Source organism: Cydia splendana, chromosome 8, assembly GCF_910591565.1.
Source record: "Cydia splendana chromosome 8, ilCydSple1.2, whole genome shotgun sequence".
In the NCBI taxonomy this organism is placed as follows: Eukaryota; Metazoa; Arthropoda; class Insecta; order Lepidoptera; family Tortricidae; genus Cydia; species Cydia splendana.
The window spans coordinates 21,514,743-21,532,345 of record NC_085967.1 but is presented as its reverse complement, the minus strand read 5'-3'; the positions used below and the strand labels follow the sequence as shown (position 1 = coordinate 21,532,345).

The following is a 17,603-nucleotide window of genomic DNA, read 5'->3' as shown; positions in this document are numbered from 1 at the left end:
TTGGAGCACTTAGCTGAAGCCAGAGGGCCTACCGCGAACCACGTTCGACGTGTTGCCTCCCTGTCACACTTACGTACGATTTTATAAGTGCGACAAAGAGGCAACACTTCGGACGTGGTGTAAATTTCTTTCGATAGCATGACGAGCGTTCGCGTTTGCGTTATGTCTATTTTTGTATGGGATTTTGAACAGCGCGCCAAGCGGGACGTTTTGCACACTCAAAATACCATACAATATGACACTAGTGGCACAAAAGCCAGTAACCGAGTTTGATGGTAACAACCAACGTAACTTTACTAAGTAGTAGGTATAATGTGCAAAGTTTCAAGCCTGAAACACGTACTAAATAACGACAAAAACTTAATTATGCTCTGTAAAGGAAGTTATATCAAAGTTTCAGGCCAGAAAAGGCGTAATATGTAGAACTATTTTGTACCTACTTAAGACCACTATGTAACCATATTACTGCGAATAAACCATTTGTATTTGTATTTGTATTTTTAAATGACCAAGCAACTTGCTCTTCGACTTAACATAATGTTCATATTATATTTCAAGCAAAATTCCTTTTGACTTATTTTAAATATAGTTTAAGGGCATTTTTAATTAAAAGTGTACCATTTACTTTTTTTCGAAAATCCATCAACGTTTGGGTGATTTCTACTCAGAATCACGAGGACTATATCGATTAAAACAAAAAAAATGTGTCTTAAAAAAATGACAGTATTGTAACGCATTTTGACATACATTTTGTAAGGACCGTTACAAAACTGACACCCAAAATTTGTATGAAAAACTGGCGACATTTTTTTCTTTGTCTCATTAAACAGTACTCGTGATTCTGAGTCTAAATAACCCAAAAGTTGGTGGTTTTTCGAAAAAAAGTAAATGGTGCCTTTTATTCTGAAAACCCCTTAAACACAGAGTTGAAAGATTGGACGATTTGTAACGAAAAGATGATAATCATAATTAACTTCCTCATGTTTATGGAAGCCAATGCAAACATATGTTTACATCAAAATTATAAATATTATTTTGACATCATTCGCGCTTGTATTTCGCTCGACACGCACGGGCGAATGATAACAAAATGACATCATGTAGATATAATTTTGATGTCAAAATATACCTAAGTTTGAATTGGCCGCACGCACACATGCGTAACTCGAGGTGTGCTGGCGTGTGCGAAATATGCTTACTATGAAGTCTCAATTCTGTATAAGGCGACCTTACCACTGTGTTTCTTTCAAAGAAATGAATATATACTTTAGCCTATATACAATACATCCCATTGCTGGGGACAGGCCTCCTCTCAAGCACGACAGGGTTTAGGCTATAGACCCCACGCTGGCCCAATGCGGTTTGGATTGGCTTAACGAACAATAATATCAAAATTGATTACAACTCTAATGCCCTCTGTATATTAGAATCCCTTTTTTTTTAATCTCATCCTACCGACTGCGCCAAGTACCTACAGTCGACGTCAAAGATATGTTTACTTTTTTGCCTACTCCTTTGTAATAAGGCGGAAAATATAAACATATCTTTGACATCGACTGTACATAAACTAGACCAAAATTTACATTTTACATCAAACATTCTCCAAAGCAATAATATCAAAAACAAACCTTAGTGTCATTCAACTAACCTACTTAAGACGCATTTAAAATGAAGCTGTAAAGCGTCATACGCCGGAATGAAGTCATTAACTCTTTAACGGGAGAGTCCAACTCGGGTGAGTCCATTACTAACACCAAAACCAAAACGTCACATGTCATTTGAAACAAGCAGAGAAATAAGATGTTATTTGTGCAGCAGTGGCGTCACGTGCAGAACAGGAACGGCAGGCACTTAGCACTATTACTGGTAAGTTGACATTTTAAACCCTGCTGTGTTTATTACGTTCGGAGTATTGGCTTTTGCTTTTGTTATTAAATAAGTTTTTTTGCATTTATTAGTTTGTTTATTTGAACTGTAGATTGTATTTTATATTTATAGACGGTGCAGTCTGTGGTCCGGATGAATATCCTCAAAAACGGATAAAAAAAATATGTCGAGCTTAGAATAAATTTAAAAGTGGAAAAATTACTGTCTTGGGTGAGACTTGAACTCACGGCCTCTGGATCGATACTCCAGCGCTCTGCCATCTGAGCCACCAAGACCTCATCCATAGCCAGCAAATCTTTCCACTTTGAAATTTATTCTAAGCTTAAGTAGCATCGTTAGCAGACGTTTCTGCTTGTTAAAAAATAAAATATTTCGAGCGTTCATATCAATTAATATTTAATGCGTGAGTAACCCGATTTTAATAATTTTACACCAGCTTCAAATGAACGTTAGGAACTTGTTTTTATTAACACAGCTTCTAAGATTTATCCCCTCCCAAAACACACATACATTAACTTAGCAAGTACGATAAAATCTTGTTAAATATATTCTCAAAAATATCTGAGGTTTTTCTTAGTTTTTTTTTAAACCTACCCACCAATCACTTTTATCTCGTAATTTACTAGACCATTTCATACGTATTTACACCTCCTCAAACCTTTGACACCGGTAAAGGGTTGGTCACTCAGCGACATATATCTACCTCGCACTTCGAAAATTGTTTGACTTTGAAATCGGAAATCTTCCACTGGACCAATTTTCTACCAATAAAATCTGTCCCTATGTTCTAAATGTTGTTAAGACTCAGACAACGACGAATGACGCCTGGTCACCCTTTCCTAGGTGACCACATTCTCGTGTTCCGCGAGACAGTCCTCGGACACCGACAAACGGCAACGAGTTTCATTCACATTTCCGAGATATGTTACAGTAGAGTGACCAAGCGTTATTTGTTCCTGTCTCTGGACGGGACAAATGGCGGGGGGTGTCCAGACTGTTTGTCACTTGGGACAATATTTACTGTCTGCTCGATAGTGTAGCCTCGATATCGATTTCAGTTTAGTAACTTAGAAACTAGAACTTACTTTTTATAAGCTCGTAAGACCCAAGCCAGTTTTTGAATTTGTACTTCTACAAGTACGCGGGGTCTTATGACGATTACTTGGATTCTAAAATGTTTACATGAAATATGATAGAATTGATCTCGTTTAAAACATGCCAAAGTAAACTTGCGAAGTAAGACTTTTGTTTTTACCCTTTGGGTACGGAACCCAAAAAGTGTGGAAATAAATTTGTTAGGCGTGGAAACAGCAAAAAAGTTCAAGTTCCTAATACGATTTCTTCGATGTCAAAGCTATTGAAAAAGTACCGCACGAGGAAATCTCTCATTAAACTTTATGAAACTTGGCCCGATTTTGCCAAAGTCGATTTTGTCGCGGATGATTTCGGATGTTAGATCTACTCTGCTATCTAGCTACCTTCCGCTACATACTTGACATACAGGTCGCGTAGCCAAAATGCCAATCACTTACGCTCCGTAGCGATCGAAACGCAACTGTCACTGTCGCACTAATATGGAAGAGTGATAGAGAGACACAAACCGATTCGTTGTCGAAGCGATAGCGATTGTAACCTTGGCTAGGCTGGCAGGTGTATTCTGATTTTAATTAGAATTACGAATTAGATCTGAAATATCTGGGAAATCATATAAAAACTCAAACATGCCCGTTTTCCCAGAGATAAGACCTAACTAGATCGATTTTTTGTCCCCGAAAACCTCCATAGCAAATTTCATCGAAATAGAGCCGTTTCCGAGATCCCCGAAAAATATAGTAGATATGAATTTGATCTGTCAGTGTCAAAACTGACATTTCTCCAACCAAAAACGTCACTTTTGACACTAACAGATCAGGTCCATATCTAATACGTCTTTTACAGTCAAATGTCCATTAACTATTATATCTAACTTTTTAATGTTTTATGTTCTACATCGTATCGATATATGTGTATCGGAAGTCGATAAACGAGAACTCCCTATGACAGTTCAAAAATACCACAATAATTCCGGTCTCTCTAAATTATTATTAGATTATTATTAGGGCCCTTATTAACACTTGCATATTGTAGTAAGTTTTGTACACATCATTTCAGAATTTCACAATGAAATAGGTTTATTTCAAAGTATCCACAATGGCCAGTTTGAAGCTTACCCAAGCGGGTTAAACACAACCACACGGTTTCCAACTAAAATTCGCTTTTTGGTATGAGCTCGCTTGCCCTACAGTTAACTTTAATAAACAAGTTCTACAAGTTATGAAAAGTCGTAACTACCAAATTCCCGGTTGAAATTATGCTGTTTATTAAGAGCAAAATAAAGTTTAATTTTGTTTGACCGTGAAGCTATGAATCCCTTAAGAGCTGGTTTCATTTATATAACGCGTTCTAGTTTTTCTAACTTGATTAAATATCTATAGAAGGTCAAATGCAATGACATAGTTTAGTTTAAAAAGTTAAACGTGGGAAATCTATGATGGATATACTAACTGGCTGATATTAACAATCATGGAGTGGTACTACTTTTCGAATATCCTTTTTTCCAAGTGGCGATTTCTGCCATTCGCAATTTGTACCACTTATTTTTTCTCAATAGCTCCCTTTCCTGAAAGCATATTTTCTGACGATTCGCATAATATATTATTATTTTATCAACGCCAAAACCTATACCCGCATACTTACATAACTTACATTTCATTAATATAAGAAAAGTTATCAGAATTATGCGAAGAATTAGAGAACCTAATATCAGGAAAATATGCTATTGAAATATAAAAATACATTAGGAAAATATACGAATGGTTAGAAATGCTTTGGGGAAAGGGATCTATTGAGAAAAAACTTGGTAAATTTTTCGAAAGGAAAAAGCGTTTGCAGTAAAATTTCATTTTCGGGAATTACGCCACTCTCCTGATGTCGAGCGGCCACCCTCTTCGCCCGATCGATATCTCTTTTTATTTCAAATTCACATTACTTTGCCTGGCCTTTTCCTGGCCTTTGCCTGGTCTTTGTCTGGCCTTTTTATTTGAAATTACGCAAATCTACTAAAAGAGCTAAGATCTTATAATCTGTCAGTGAACTTACCAGCAAATTTTATTGAACCATTCTTAGCAGTAAAGTTCTCGAATGGTCAGTATTTCGGAGTATCGTATTGCATTCGTCTGTCCCTGGCGAGTTTCGTTCAACGAGTGTGTTTTCCATAACACAATCAGCATAAAAACGATACTACTCGTAAACCCTCGGGGGATAGGGTTGGCACGAGATTAGAAAATAATAAACAGGGTGGGAATAAAATTACATGTGGAAAAATTTAATAACAAAACTTCCGTGAGACACAGACATACTAAACTTAATAAAATAGACTACTCTTTAATATGTGGTGTGGTTAGTTTTTCGACTTAAAATACGTGAGTGACCCGTTCTTAAAAGTGGAAAAATTCACTGTCTCGGTCGAAGCTCGAACTGGTGGCTCTGGTTCACTAGCCCATCGATTTACCAACTGAGTTGCCGAGATTTCACTCGAGGACAGCGAATATTTCCACCATATGCGCCTTACGGAGGCGCCTAGCGACATCTACCTTAAGAATACACTTCTTTATTCTTTATTCTTTATTCTTTATTCTTTATTCAAACACTATGTATAAGTTTACAGCTCAAGCCAAGGCACTTATACTGTTAATTAGGTACATATATGTTGTCAGTATCAGTCAGTATCATAAAATTAGTAGGTACACTTATTGTATTACACACTTATCTTTATAATTGAACATACATATTATGTATTACTAAGTTACATAGAGATAAAAAAAAGAATCTGATATTAAATAACATAGGTAGAGTTTAAAAAAATCCTGATACTACGTTGTAGGGACGGCCACTTGTCTGCGAATATGTCTGCAACTTCTTAAACTGTTTGCAAACATTTTTCGATTGAAGTTTAAATTTTAATGTGAAATTATGTTTGAATGTAGTGGACACATTAGTGTCAATCTAAAAGTCGATTTGCCCGCCTAGGTCAAAAGCTAGTAGTCATTTATAACGCATATAATAACATCAAAACCTTAGCACTAAAATTTTCATTCCATTTCCAGGGAAAAGTAATATCAAAAGTGAGTCAAGAGACAAAAATAAGCAAGAAAAAAATTTGACGTTCCAATTTTTCCTAATTTAAAGATGACCGATTTCATTTCTGGCCAATGAAAGTTGATTGATGATGATTGGTTGTTTATTTTGTTATTTCAGAGCAAATAAATCCGTCCTATATTTGGTATTGGTCTAAATCAGTTCATATAAATGCGCATAGCATTATGTATTTGGTCAAGGTGGGATTATAGCAATTTATTTTCAGCAGATGAAACGTGGAGTAGATTAGAAACATTGACATAGATATAGGGACTGGGTTTACGGGAAATAATAATGAGGCATGACAGGGGCCAGTGCAGCGGTGTGAAACCGCTACAACGCGATTGGTTGATGAGTTCGCATCACGCGCGCGATTTGTTGACGAGTTCGCATTACGCGCGCTATTGGTCGCAACTAGTTGCGTTAGACTGCCCGATTGGCTGGAATTCGTGAGTAACATCACTGAACTAGTACCATTTTTAGGGTTCCGTACCCAAAGGGTAAAACGGGACCCTTTTACTAAGACTCCGCTGTCCGTCCGTCCGTCCGTCCGTCCGTCCGTCTGTCTGTCACCAGGCTGTATCTCACGAACCGTGATAGCTAGACAGTTGAAATTTTCACAGATGATGTATTTCTGTTGCCGCTATAACAACAAATACTAAAAACAGAATAAAATAAAGATTTAAGTGGGGCTCCCATACAACAAACGTGATTTTTGACCGATGTTAAGCAACGTCGGGCGCGGTCAGTACTTGGATGGGTGACCGTTTTCTTTTTGCCGTTTTTTTGCATTATGGTACGGAACCCTTCGTGCGCGAGTCCGACTCGCACTTGCCCGATTTTTAGTGCCCCATTAGCCCGTCCTTAGATATTATACGTCAATGATTAGAACTACGTTTTGCGGTAATTTGAACCCCTTCTGTAAATTACATTCGGTAATGTGACGAGCGTGCGTTTGCGTTATTTTATTTACTATTGTCACTTAGGTTAAGTGACTACATCAAATTGGAATAATAACTAATCGATATCATTACACATTCATTATGTTCAATACCATTTGGCAGTACATTTTGGCAGAAGAATAAGTTGTAAGTAAGGGTAACATTCCATTTCTGACCGCAGCTGCACTTGGTACTGAACGCGTCGCTGTTACTCGTACTGTTAATTTCCTTAGTAAAATTGAGTAGTGCAGCTGCGGTTGGAAATGGACTGTCACCTTTAGATTGAGAATAAACGCTTTATTTATTTATTATTTGTTTATTATATTTATTTATTATTGACATCGGTCCCCATTTATTAATGTAAGTAAAGCATGACAGATACTAACTTAGTACCAACATAATTATAAGTTGGAACTTTGTATGAAAGAGCGAATTCCTCCTAATACAAGTAATTAACTTAAATGGAGGATTCGACACACCTGTATACCCAGTGCATGTTAAATGAATAAATAATATTGTTTTTTGAATTTTTTTTTTTACTTTAACCTACATATACAGGTTAACCCTAATACAATAGTACCTTATTATGTAATTTATATTAACTTATATTAACAAGTCAGTTTGATTTGATCAGCCATTGAATTTAGTGTAAGTACGGACGGTGTTACCCTTATACCTAATTGATTACTTTATAGTGTTGAAACACACCTTTTTAAAAAAAATTCTCAACAGTGACAACCCTACCTCGGTCTGTATTCAATAAGGCGCGCAACTGACGTCCTCAGCGATCCGCTACGTCTTCAAAATGCACTACTTTTATTGAAACCGTCCGACTAGTGAAAACCCTATTTTAACACCAAACAAAACTACACCTTACACGCACCACCTAAGTCTCAAAATCAAGTAACCTAATTCCAAAATTCTCGTTTGATTAATTCTATCAGCAGTTTTTACGAAATTGAGTTCTAAGTCATTAATTTTAAGTGTGTTTTCGCTTGGCGCGCATTCAAATGAGAATTCGTCCAATATTTGGTGGAACCGATTATGTAGTTATGAAACTGTTTGACAAATAGAATAGGGGTCGTTGCCCTGTCTGGCGCGGTCGCCGAAAAGTTCCTGAAAGTTCCTATTGCTTATTGAGACGTATCAGAAGCTGTCACTTTGACAGAGGCCAATCCAAACTCACATTCAAATGATGTCATTTTGTTATCATGAGCCATACGTCTCGCTCGCAGACGCACAGTAAGGGTAACATTCCATTTCTGACCGCAGCTGCACTACTGGTACTGAACGCGTCGATGTTATTGTCAATTTCCATAGTAAAATGAACAGTAGTGCAGCTGTCGTTGGAAATGGACTGTCACCTTAATTCAGCAGCCGCAGTGGGATGATAACTGTCGCAGCATTGCCGTGGTAACTGCGGCAATTTATTGTATACTACGTTGGTGGCTGACAAGCATACGGGTTGCTTGATGGTAAGCATTGCCCGTAGCCTATGGACGCGTGCAACTCCAGACAACATGCGCGTTACTGACCCTAACACTCCGCACCCACGTTCAACTCTGGCAACCTTGCTCACCGGCTGTAATGTAACGTAATCGCAACTACTGTTGTAATAAAATACTGTTGTTGTGCTGCGGTATTGGAGCAAGCGCTGTCATTGTCAATTTGCTTGATAAGTCCGCCTTTATACTTCCATTACTATAATTTATTTTTTGTAAACGTGTGTTGTGTACCGTAAAGTGATTTTTTTCTACTACCTACTACTACTACCAAGGCTCGGAACCGGTTTTTTCTTCATACAAAAAATACCGGTTCTATTACGTTCTTTTTCGTTCTTTGGTTTATTATTTCATTTTGAATGGGACAATCTAATAATACGAAGTTGTTACATATATAAATACATGATTCAGTCCTACGTAAAGAGCATAAAATAATTAAAAATATTGGGCTATTTTGGGATTTAATAAAAAACCAGACCCGAGCCCTGACTACTACCAAAGAGAATATATAGTATAGAGGGGTCCTGTCTTATTCTGAATTGTGTAGTCACAGTAAATTTACTGCCATCTATCGACACACGACTAAAACTCAAAATGAAATTATCAAAAAAATTTATAAAATTATTATATGGATAAATGATTTTATTATTTTAATATCATTTTGACCCATGTTCATTCACTGATATATATGTGCTAAATGAATGAATGAATGAATGAATGAATATATTTATTTTCAGGCAACTATTGGCCCATAGATAAATACCTTATTATTAAAATTGTTAAATATGAAACGGTGTCGTCACGCCATCTAGCCGAGCATAGGCCAAAGCGGTGTGCGCCATCTATCCGAGAATGACTTTTTCTTGATTTCCGAGGCACGTTTTTTCCTTAGTCTCTATTCATCTTATACGAAGTTACATATATCTTTGCTACTACTAAAATGAGTGACGGATTAAAAGCCATAACTGCGACAGTAATGTGGCAGCAATCGTCACTCATTTTATCAAGCAAATTGACAGATATATCGCGGCAGTAATTTCGCAACAATAATACAGCATCAGTAAACAATCAACTATCGCCTTAAAAATACCAACTTCTCTCTGATAATTCGGCTCCCCTTCGCTTATTAAATATCTTTGGTCGCAAGTTTTCTATAAGTAACTTATTATTAACTTAGTCCGAGTTTTTGGATAATAACATTAATAACTGTTGAGACTTTTCTACAGATTAAAGGTAATATTCTGATGTCTGATATCTGATGCAGCTGCGCATTATTATCGCGTAGTCGTTGTTGCCGTCACTAAAGGTGACAGTCCATTTCAAACGACAGCAGCACTACCGTTCATTTTACTATGGAAATTGACAATAACACCGACGCGTTAAGTACCAGTAGTGCAGCTGCGGTCAGAAATGGAATGTTACCATAAAGGTGACAGTCCATTTCCAACGACAGCAGCACTACCGTTCATTTTACTATGGAAATTGACAATAACACCAACGCGTTAAGTACCAGTAGTGCAGCTGCGGTCAGAAATGGAATGTTACCATAAAGGTGACAGTCCATTTCCAACGATAGCAGCACTACCGTTCATTTTACTATGGAAATTGACAATAACACCAACGCGTTAAGTACCAGTAGTGCAGCTGCGGTCAGAAATGGAATGTTACCATAAAGGTGACAGTCCATTTCCAACGACAGCTGCACTACCGTTCATTTTACTATGAAAATTGACAATAACACCGACGCGTTAAGTACCAGTAGTGCAGCTGCGGTCAGAAATGGAATATTACCATAATATTGACAATCCTCTTGATAAAATGACGATAGAAGTGACGGAATAAACGTCATAATCGCGGCAGTAATAAGGCGGCGGACGTCGCCCATTTTATAAAGAAAAACTTCAAATAGGTACAGCCGTTGCTGCCGCCGCAAAAGTAATGAAGCTGCATATTGACTTACATTTGTAGATGGGTCTATTACGAATTTATTTTATTACCTTTATTTACCTACGTTTAGACATAGGTTTCACTGGTCGTGGTCGCAACTAACCTACCTGTAACCTGTAACCTGTGTAACCTGTACCTGTGTGTGTGTAACCTGTGTCAAACGTCGGTAAATAAAGGTAATAAAATAAATTCGCGATAGACCCGTCTATAAATGTGAGTTAATATGTGTTCAAAACGCGAATTTGTCTTGTTTGATGTTCATACATCAAATAAGAAAACTCTCTCTTATACTGTATTATTACAAGAAAACTCTGTAAGTTATTTATAGAACAGTATAATTACATAATTCATAGACTCAACTCCAAACTTCTGAAACAGTATACCTAATAAAACACTGTTCAAACTACACCAGCGTTACGGAGCCCCTACTTACTAGTAACCTGTAACTTACTAGTACTTACTCATGTAAGTACTTACTCATGTAAGTACTAGTAAGTTACAAATAATAATGGGTAAGAAGTGATATACGGCCCAATTCGAACAATGCTTTAAGAGACAACTGCGGTACGATACCGATCGGTCAGTGTCAAAACTGACGGTTTTGGTTGAGGATGTGTCACTTTTAACACTGACAGATAGCGTACCGCAGTGATCTCTTAGAAGCATTGTCTGAATACGGCGGATAAGCGGTTTACCAGTTTTTTAACAAATACATACTCCTATTCAATTATTTTCTTTCCAATTCACAATAACTAAGGTATTTTCCAGATCACAAATAAACAGCTCAAACCAATCGCCAAAAATAATAGTTTCTATTCAACACATACGTGAAACTAGTTATTCATTCATAGAAATAGTTCAAACGGTTCTTTTAAAACAACAATCGTATGATCAAAGATAATAATAATATATCAAAACGCATCTGGGATGTTGTTAAAATCGCATATCGAGCTTTCGACTCCAGCGAGTTTATATCTTGTGATAACCGATTAATGTGGTTTGCTTGAGTGCAGCCCTGCGGTCGGTGTCGATGGTCTAACTACGATTGGCGCGGCCCGAACTGTCACACGAGGATCGCCCGCCATTATAGTTGAATTATCGAGAAGATGGAATTGCATTTGTAGTGGTTGTATGCTGATAGTACAAGAAAATAGAAAATTCAAATATAGAATGCCTGTAAACAAACAATACTACTACATATGCAATTCCACGCTCTCGATGATTCATCTATACGCCGTACATTACTACGACATTACGTCGGAGTGTGATTTACCTGAAGCAAAGAGAATAGAGTGTATATAGAGTTATTGTCATAGTTTTACTGCCATACGAAAACTAAATGAAAATATATAAAAATATCAAAAAATGGATAAATGATATTTTTTCCCGTTTTTTAAGAACGTCATATGACTTTGTTCCATGTTTTTTCACTGATATTGTGTTAAAATTGTTAAATATCAAACGGTGTTGCCCGAGCGTGGGCCAATGGTGTGGCGCCATCTATTCGAGACTAACTTTTCTTGATTTCATTCATATTATACGGAGTTACATATATCTTTGCCTGAAGCTATGCCTGTTTTCCGTGTTTTTATATACGAAATCCTTTATTTAATGATGTATTTGTAATCAGTCGGTGCTTTCTGTTTTTAATCGCTTCACATACTTTTCTGTTGTAAAGACGTTCCGTTGAGAGAACTTTGGCAAACACAAATTTGGGAACATCGAAATTTCAATCAGAATAAGGGACAGGGGATTTTGTCGTCGTAGAATCCAGTGATTAGCAAATGTAGTGATAAAACATCTTATCACATAGGTACGTCAGTCCTTTTACCTTTTTTTTTTAATACACTCCTTTTTTTGGGCAGTCGTGTAAAAAGTAACAGTGGACCGGCACCTTTGATGTTTGCGTAAATGCAGAGACCGCAGACTTGCACGAGAATTTTCTCATGAAAGTTTCCAGAAACGTTCCTGTTTGGGACATTGAGGGTTGTCCTAAGTACGTAATTAGTATTCATCAGAAAGCTTTCATCAGAAAGCGATATAAATAAATGAACAGGGCAAAACGTGTACCGAATAAATGAGGTGACCCAATAATTTTATATAAAGCACTCATAAGCACTCCTAAATAAGAGTCCTCGTTATCCGTATATAAAATCATTAAGACGAAACAGGAGCTGAGTTTTAAATATTTTAGGTAAATATACCCGTCTCGCTAACGGAAGCGGCACCTAAAAGTAGGCGAAAAATCCTGCGTAAAAATCTCAAAAATCGAGGTTTCGTACTCCTCTGTTTCCTCCTCCAAAACTTAACCAATCGTAACCAAATTTGGAACCATTCTAAATGATTATGAAATTATCTGTCTGTGTGGTTTTTGAAGCTAGAGCAATGATTTTTTCAACACAGATTAATATTGTCAATACCTGTGTCGGACCGTTTTGCTTTTTTGGCTAATTGATATCAGTTTTGAATGCCACGCCTCTCATTGCGGCATAGTCAATTAGGCCATTTTGGCCATTTTTGAAGGGCTCTAGCGCCTTAAAAAACAAAAATATCAAAAAAAGCAAAACGGTCCGACACAGATATTGACAATATTAATCTGTGTTGAAAAAATCATTGCTCTAGCTTCAAAAACCACGGAGGAAAACGAGGAGTACGTTTGTATGGAGAAATGACCACTCCTGTTGGCTCTTTAGTCAGAGCTAAATACCTCGTTAGCCTTATTATCTTAAAAAGCAACCTCAAAGAGCTTCCATAATGATTCGGCCTGAATTTCGCAGATTGGTTGAGTGGAATATGTAATGGCACCTCATAAATAAATAATTAATATTATAGGACATTCTTACGCAGATTGACTAAGTCCTCAGTAAGCTCAAGAAGGCTTGGGTTGTGGGTACTCAGCAAGGATATAATATAATATATAAATACATAGGTAGAAAACACCCATGACTCAAGTACAAATATCACACAAATAAATGCCGTAACCGGGATTCGAACCCGGTTACCCACTAGGTACATACGCCAGACCGGTCGTCAAAGGCATATTAAAAATAAATAATGTATATTTCTTACTCCCATAATTGGGTTTGTAAAATAAATATTTTTTATTACTTAGCTTCAAGTTTGAAATGTCTGAATGGCAATTTTTTCTAATAAATAATGTTTATTTTATTACTTACTTCCGTTTAACTTAATGCGTTTGAAAATAAATATTTTTTATTACCTTCGCTTGAGGTTTAAAAACCGGACAAGTGCGAGTCGGACTCGCGCACGAAGGGTTCCGTACCATAATGCAAAAAAAAAAAAACAAAAAAAAAAGCAAAAAAAAAAACGGTCACTCATCCAAATACTGACCAGTCCCGACGTTGCTTAACTTTGGTCAAAAATCACGTTTGTTGTATGGGAGCCCCATTTAAATCTTTATTTTATTCTGTTTTTAGTATTTGTTGTTATAGCGGCAACAGAAATACATCATCTGTGAAAATTTCAACTGTCTAGCTATCACGGTTCGTGAGATACAGCCTGGTGACAGACGGACGGACGGACGGACGGACGGACAGCGAAGTCTTAGTAATAGGGTCCCGTTTTACCCTTTGGGTACGGAACCCTAAAAAGCAAGAATTTAACAGCATATTTTCTTTTCTTGCAACGTATAAACTGGGGATTTTTTTATTTATGGTTTGGTTTTTATTTGCTTGTTTATACTACCTACATGAAATAGAAAAAAATATTTTGATAAAAAATTTGTATGCTTGGTGCATACAAATTTATAATAGCAGACGCATTGTGCATGAAAATGAAGAGTACCCCTAGTGTACATTTCATTTGATAGCGTTACGTACGCGTTTGCGTTATGTCTCATTTTGCATGGGATTTCGAGTTTCCAAAACGTCCCGCTTGGCGCGCTGTTCAAAATCCCATACAAAAATAGACATAACGCAAACGTGAAAGGTGACTCAAAACACGTAAAATTATTTTTAATATTTTATTTGTAGGCTTTTTCTTTTTAGGTAGGTAGTTTTATTTTATTTTCTTTAGTTCTTAGTTTAATTTATTTTTGTTAGTTTTAATTTCTTTAATTTGAATAAATTTGTTTTAAGTGTAATTTTATGATAATAAATTTCATCTTACAACCAATTTAAGATTTCTATTATTATATGTGTGTTAATCCGTAAGGTACTTTATCTGCCTGCCTTTATTTTGTTGCCTGATAATTGATAATAAATGATTTTTGATTTGATTTGAATATAACACACGCTGATGCAAGCCGGTGCACTACGAAGATTGATCGAACTTGGCTTGATACACTACAATATGTCCAATCATTTTACATAAAATAGTCCGATCAATAGAGATGTTAAACCCCCCAAACATTAATACCAAAAGCCTAATATAAACGCATTAGCCTTGACAGCCGTCGAGACCCATCAGCCTTGTTGGATTTGTTATATGTATTCGACAGGCTTTTAAGAGCCGTCGGTCAAACGTACGGATAATAAATGACTACCTATTACGATACAAATATGCTCGGAAATATAGGACTTAAGTAAGTCATAATAAAACTCAAAATCGCTTATCGATTGCTTGGCAACAATGATGAAATTTAGGTAATCAGTGGGTTTGCTATAATGGCGCGGTCACATACTGGACGAGTGCTATAGGAAGTAGTGAGGGAAATGTGTGTGACGGGTAGTATGGAGACCGATGACACCACACTACGTCCCTGCCTACTTCCCTCGCTACCTCCCATGCCACTCTTCGAAGATGTGGTCGAGGTAAGCGAATCTGCAGGTAACGTATTAGTGGCAGATAGATAAATAAAATTATCCCGGCAGATAGATAAATAAAATATCGCCAGATATGTCAGGCGAAGTTGCACGAACTTGTACGACTTCGCCTGACATGTCGCGGAACATTTTCTCCCCTAGTGTATCCCTACCGTAACCCTCAACATCACACTGTTTGCGAACATTTATGAAAGACATCAGGACGCATAGACAACACAGAACCAAATGACGCAAAAGATCCCTAATAGAAAATATTAGCTACAAATATCGGGTATCAACCTCGCACAGCAAACAAGTGGACACTCAAACAACCCGTTACTAATATGTGCTCGGTCAATCGGTTGCTAGTGATGTGAGGTTAGTCGAAACCGAAATCTGGTATCTTGTTAAACTGGTCTCTGTTTAGTATTTGTAAAACTTGAGCTCAATCGATGACTTTTGTTCTGTTTCCATTTAGTATTAAAATTACATGAACTAACAGATACCAATGCTAAAAAACGGGACAAGTGCGAGTCGGACTCGCCCACCGAGGGTTCCGTACTGTTATAGCGATAATAGAGATACATCATCTGTGAAAATTTCAACTGTCTAGCTACCACGGTTCATGAGATACAGCCTGGTGACAGACAGACAGACGGACAGTAGAGTCTTAGTAACAGGGCCCCGTTTTTACCCTTTAGGTACGGAACCCTAAAAATGTATAAGAACGTTAGGTCAACGCCATCGACAAAAAAGCGGCGACCCCAGGTCCGGCACATATTTAGCTCAGCATATTTCGCTGGGGGTTATTCCCACTAGTTACCACCAAGTTTTTCCCAGTGGTAACTACTGGGAATTTTTTTCCCACCTTTTACCACTGGTAACTATTGGGAATAAAAATTCCCAGTAGTTAACACCAACTCGGGTTAGTGGTAACTACTGGGAATTTTTATTCCCAGTAGTTACCACCAAAACTTTGTTAGTGTTAAATACTAATAAAAACATTAGGTATGAATAGTATAAATAGAGTTATTTTGAATTACCTAATAAAATCACTTGATAAATCATCTAAATGGATTATTAAATTTATCCTTAAGTAGGTACATATATCATAGTTTTTGTACTAGTACCGGTTAAACTGTTTCAATATTTTTGGTCACTTTTAAGGGAGTTTACTAAAACACTAATCGACTTATAATTATTTATTAAATTACTCTATATATTTATACTACACTATTTATAGTGTTTTTATTCGTATTTAACTCTAACAAAATTTTTATTCCCAGTAGTTACCAGTGGTAAAAGGTGGGAAAAAAATTCCCAGTAGTTACCACTGGTAACAACTTGGTGGTAACTAGTGGGAATAACCCTTCGCTGGCCGCATTCAAGGAGGCAACGCCAGCAGCATGCTAGGCACATTTACCCGGGTACCTATCGACCCTCGTATATCAATAACTAGTATCCCTAATTTTTAGATTGCGTTTTTAAGTTTGTAAATTACTGTATAATTACTTATATTACTTTTTAATATTTGTTACATAAATAAAACTGTACAAGATTATTTGAGTCTAAACAAGAAATATTTTCTACTGCTTTTCCACAGAAGGGTGTTTTAAAAGTTGTTCGTTTGTTTGTTCCAGTTGCACGTGAACCGTGAACACGAGATGCCAGCTCCAGAGGTAATTGGTTTTTAATTATATATTTTTACACAACCCTGTACTAACGACTCTCTTTATCCTTTGAAATTAATGTGCAAAGTTGCAATTCACCCTCTAGAGTGCAAGATTACTTTATTACGATTTTTATTTGGTTCCTGACGTTGGCTCGAAGGGTAGACTTTTAAGTGATGATTTTGAATGATATTAAAATATCATTTTGGATGGACTATTAATTTATTTAATATACAAAATTAATTTTCGATATTTACATTATAAATAAACAAATAATTTATTTGTTATAAAAAAATAAAATTAAAATATAATTTAAAAATAAATTAAGAAAAGCTTAAAATAAATAAAATAATATAATTTAACCCCTCGAGGCATGGTGCCGTAGGCGCTGGCAGCATTTCTCCGCTGTATAGCAGTACTAATAATGCGTTGAGCGAAGAAGCTGCCAGCTCTATGATCACCGGTTTGGATCACATTTGTACCGGTTTACAGCTAGTAATTTCTTCGCATTGGTATAGTAAAACGTTGTTTTATACGTGGCAGCAAAGTTTTTTTAGGTACTCCGTATGACTTGAAACCCATTTTGTGAACAATTTGCTTTTCTTGTAGTTATATGGCTCCGTACCCAAAGGGTACCCTAACGGGACCCTATTACTAAGACTGCCCACTGTCCGTCAATCTGTCTATCACCAGGCTGTATCTCATGAACCGTGATAG

At 36.7% G+C, this 17,603-nt stretch overlaps 1 protein-coding gene and 1 long non-coding RNA gene across 2 annotated transcripts in view; both read left to right on the top strand.

Annotated features, from left to right (window-relative positions):
• LOC134793036 (uncharacterized) overlaps positions 1-17,603 on the top strand; it is an 814,647-nt gene that overhangs the window by 649,383 nt on the left and 147,661 nt on the right. The window lies entirely within an intron of this gene.
• Positions 1-17,603, top strand: part of LOC134793021 (somatostatin receptor type 2-like) — a 183,372-nt gene that overhangs the window by 148,819 nt on the left and 16,950 nt on the right. Inside the window, exon 3 of the mRNA XM_063764546.1 lies at positions 16,857-16,895. The gene's annotated coding sequence lies outside the window, so the exon portion shown is untranslated. The remainder of the gene's footprint in view (positions 1-16,856; positions 16,896-17,603) is intronic.